The 5195-nt window shown below is 30.5% G+C and overlaps 1 pseudogene; it reads right to left on the bottom strand.

Annotated features, from left to right (window-relative positions):
* Window positions 1-1505: 1505 nt before the first annotated feature.
* LOC149542935 (putative CoA ligase CCL7 pseudogene) lies at window positions 1506-2581 on the bottom strand (annotated as a pseudogene).
* Window positions 2582-5195: the final 2614 nt, after the last annotated feature.

A 5195-nucleotide genomic window follows, 5' to 3' on the forward strand; every position in this document is an offset into this window, starting at 1 on the left:
TTATATCGATTTCTATGTATTCTAACTAACCCATCAATCTATATCTATAGAATTTGATGAATAACTAATAGATTTAACAATGTAGAAAACTCAATAACTATTTAAATGATTTCTAAATTTAGAATGCTTGATTTCTAAATTTAGAGAAACCCTTGTAAAATCTTCTAATTTATGTACATTAGAATTGTTTAATCTTGTTACTGGTCCTCTCTTTTCGATGGCAGCAATAATCACATTGGAAATATAGTTCACAAGTTCCTTTTTAACAAAAAAATGTGTTAATTGACAATTGAGATAGCTTGAGATTTGCTATAGGCTAAAAAATAGAAAAAAAAAGTGATGTAAATTAAGTTGAAGAAATCAAATAGGAACAAATGCATTTTTCTCTAATGAAATGACAAATCTTATACTCTTCATCCAGATAACAATTTATGCAATTCTCTTTTAATTTTACTCTATATAAACACTAAATTATTAATAACAAGATAAATATTTAAAACCATACTAAAATTAATTAATTTCTATGATCTACAATTCAATACACAACACAATATTGTGAAACAACATAAAATATAAGTAATATAAACATTATTTTAAAATGATCACAAATTTTATATAAATGTTCTAACTTTTCTCTTATAAAACATCAAACAATTCAATGAAAATTCACACAATACAAATAAAATAGATATTTTAAACCATAGAAAATAAACCCAAATTATATTTGTCATCAAATTATTTATTTTTTATTTGAAAAAGATAAGTGTTGCAAACTCATAAAATCATAATCTCATGTACAATTAGATTTGATCGATAATTAATTTTAGATTTAATCAAATGTCAATAATTATATTTTTATTATTATTAAATATTATATTATTATAATTTAACACTAATAAACTTCCCAACCCTAACTCTATGTAACCTACTATTCCCTATTTGAATCATAACATTAACACCAACCATATTTAATCATAATACCTAACCCTTAGTTATTTGAATCTGAAACCCAACTTCTATTTGTCATCAAATTATTTGATTTTTATTTGAAAAAGACAAAATGTTACAAACTTAGAAAATCACAGTCTTATGTACAATCATGATTGATTATGAATTTTAGATTCAATCAAATGTCAATAATTACATTTTTATTATTATTAAATATTATATGATTGTAATCTAGTGCTAATAAACTTCCCAACCCGAACTCTATGTAACTTATTATTCCCTATTTAAATCATAACAATAACACCAACCTCATTTAATTATAATACCTAACCCTTAATTATTTGAGTTTGGAGTTGTGATAATAACATCAACATCTCCTATCACACTCCCTCATCTATCATTGGAATGAAAGTGAGCAAGAGATGTAACTGAAAAACTAATGGTAGATCACAGAGTGTGATTTGAAAAGTTGATGCTAAAAATAAATATAGAATCAAATCTAGAGAACTTTTATGATAGTTGTGAAAGTACTCGAAGGCATACATAATGTGATTGACCTAAATGATTTGAGGTGTAGATATGTTTTTTGTAGTCTCCTCCATAACATCCCTTCCAATTTGAGCAACTGCACACATGACTTCCTTGAGAGAAGACATATCATACTGCCCAACAATTTCCCTACTATTTGCAAGTGCCATCACAATGGGTGGCACTATGGGAAAATGAGTCACCTTGTACTCTTGAATGACCCTTAGCATCCTAACAAGATCAAATTTAGCCACGGAGACCACAACATTCCCTGCTTGGAGCTGCCCAAGTGTTACAACTAAGAGGCCATAAACATGGAACATTGGAACAAGGCACAACCAGATCTGATCCCTTTCACCCCTGCCCTCTTGGTCTCTACACACCATAGAGACAAATGCCATGAAATTCCTAGGACTCAAAATCACTCCTTTCCTGACCCTAGTTGTTCTAAAGGAGTACAAGAGTGTTGTTGTGTCCCTTTGCCTTATTCTACCACAAGTGGAGGAGGGTAATTCTTTTGAGCTCCCATGTATAATACTTCAGAAAATAGAGTAATGAGTATTGTTGACCTAAAACCCACATTAAGATCAGATCCTATCATGACTGTGGGTATGCCCAAATCCTTAACTTTGTTCTATACATCAAGGATTGTAAAAATTAGCTTTTTCTTTGAATCGTGTACTTGTTTGGTGACTTCCATAGTTGTGTAGAGAGGATTCATAGTGGTATCTTTGCCCCAATTGAAATGATCCCTAAAAAATAGAGGGGGTAGTGATGGAATTTGGGGTAAATATGAGAAACTTATCTCCTTTTTTGATACCAAGTTGGCACAATCCACTGCCCCCCCATTTCACCTCTCTTGGAAATCTTGGAAAGATAGTTTTTCCCTTGAATTACCATCAATCAATGTTGTTTTGTGAGTATAAGCTAGTGAATTTTTGAACATGAAAGAGATTAAGTTTATGTGCTCATCATCCTTTGGAAGTGCCAATGGAGGGTAGAGGGATCTGAATATTCCATCATTTCCATAACCACTCTTTTCCACTGTTGTTTTTTCTTGTTGATGATAGTAATGGTTCCTATGTGTGTATGAATGTTCTGCCATGTTTTTAATGGATTGTTTGCAGATGCTAAGATTGTTTTCAACTAAGTCACAAACATTCAGTTAGAGAAAATATAAAAGAAACAGATAAGATTTTTAACTTTCATGAGCTCAAAGATAAGACTTTTTATGCAGACAAGTACAAGTTCATTAGGAGGAACTCTTTTTAGTTTGGTAGGTTTTGCAAGCATTTCATTCATTGTTTATAATAGACCAAGGGTTTTTTGAATTACATGATAAAGATTAAGTAAACTTACATTGTGGTAAACGTTGGCATGCTTCTCCTCCACCAAAGATTTGTTCTTCGTTCATTATAAGTAGAAGAAGAATAAAAAGACATGTCTCTTAACACATACGATAGGGGCACAGAGAGTCAAACTAACTTGGAAGACCTCACCCTGATAACCACAACAACAATTTGGATACTTCCTATCCATTTTCCCATTGTAAGACCATTGGAAAATTTGAACAAACTGGTCATTGTTTTCCGAGGAGTGAAGCCTATTGCTTTAATAATAAATAAATAACTAAATTCATGAAGTATTATGTGAAACAATAAATATCTTTTAATAACTCATTGAGCTTGAAAGATGCATTTAGATTATAGCTACCAAAATTCAAGTTGAAGATAACATAAAAGAGAAGCCATTGTTTTTGGGAATTGGATAAAAAATATATATAATATACCTACAACCATGTATATACATCATTTCAACTTATGGCTTGATACTACAAGCTAAAAAATACGACTAGAAAATGAGGCCAAGCACACTGCCAAGTCAATAATTTTCAGCGAAACTATCATGATTACCTCAAGAAGTATTGACAGGATCAAGGAGACTTCAATAATGAAAGGAACATTAGGAAACAAGAGAGATGTGGTTTATTAGAAGCTTCAAATTTTTTAGCCTGGTAATAAACATGAAAGTATTGAAATACTCAAATTGAAGAAATAAGAACATATATGTGATTGCATATTTCAAAAACTCCCAGTATATTCATTTTACTAATATCAAAATTTTAGTTTATATCATATAGTAGTTACTTCAGCATGCGACATTCAAAGGTCATGACAAGGAAAGTCTCAACTCAATACAATACATGCAAACATATAAAGGATATAGTGCCAAAATGATAAATTAATGAAAGCGACTTATGATGTAATCATATTTTAAAGAGAAGAGTTTTATTTTAAAGCCTCAATTATCCAAAGTTGATTAGTTCCAAAAATAAAAGATCACAGTAGTTGTTTACACAATTGTCTACAAAACATGATGGAGAAATTTAATGTAGCTTTGACCATTTACATATATAAAGGAATAATTTATCTTTGGAGTATTTTACTGCCTGATTTCTTACATAATCATGTTTCATAAACATTAGATGTCACAGCCCTATTAAATTTCAAGCAGCTCATTAACAATGTATAAATGTATCTTGTGCTATAAAATGTATCAGCAGCTAAATACCAAGGTTGCTACAAATATTTAAGAGAAGATACTGAAAAGCATTGCCTATTCAAAAATATACAAAGAGCACACATTACAGAGCTCAAAGTTTGAATAGATTTCAAATGAAATATTGCGATTGTATAGAGGAGACACTATGCAAATTCAAAGAGGCCCAATATGCAAAAAAAAACTCTCATTCATAGGAGACAATAATTAAAAAATGCAAAAATGGTGGTCTTTTCAGAACATCATCACTTATGAGCTATTTGGAGCTCAACAACCCTCAATAGGGTGCTTTCCACATCTATGGTCATTCTAAATATGGAAGATCACAGAAAGCTAAAAGCTATAGCATCTCCTCAATTTTTCTTACTATTCAGCATATCACAGTGATGTGTATAGCTAGGAAAAATAAAGAAACCCAGTTGAGAGTAATGTGAAAAATCAACTATTACAGTCACTGATTATTAATCTCCTATCATAAATAATTATTAAACTGCCAAAAATAAATTTACAGCTTAATATCAAAAAATAACACAACTGCAACTTCACTTATAAAATATGAAAAGAAATGCACAACATAATGAACACAATATTTTTGGACAAATTATCCCTAGAAAAACCCCTAAAGGAAAACTAGTTCTATAGATGAGGAATTATATTAAACTTCAACAAATCAAGAGATACAAAATTTCTTGCCTCTCACTAGCAAAACTCTGACAACCTCCTAATTTCTCTTGTTGATATTCCCCACTGCTATTCCCACGCTAACACTGTGCCCTTGCTAACACTGCGAACTTACAAACTCATGTGCTAGCCCTTTAAATGTTTCTCCAAACTTCTTGTTCTCCAAATGCCCCCTAGACCCCCTTTTATACTACTCTCATTGGTAAACCAATGGCCAAGATTAATTTACAATTGATGATTGAGATATAAAACAACTTACCAACCCTAAAAAAATTGGTTTCTAGTTGCTTCTAAAATAAGTCAATTATTTAATAAATAATTGTCCTTACTCTAACCAATTTGTTAGCAAAAAAAATTATATAATAAATAATAGAATATGGATAGATAACTATCCAAGCTACCAAAACTAATAAGTAATAGAGGGATTCAACTCAATTTAAGTTTTGCTATTAAATAAAAGAAAAACCATATGAGTAGAA

Source organism: Cupressus sempervirens, chromosome 8 (assembly GCF_028749045.1).
Source record: "Cupressus sempervirens isolate cs-2001-9-10 chromosome 8, ASM2874904v1, whole genome shotgun sequence".
In the NCBI taxonomy this organism is placed as follows: domain Eukaryota; kingdom Viridiplantae; phylum Streptophyta; class Pinopsida; order Cupressales; family Cupressaceae; genus Cupressus; species Cupressus sempervirens.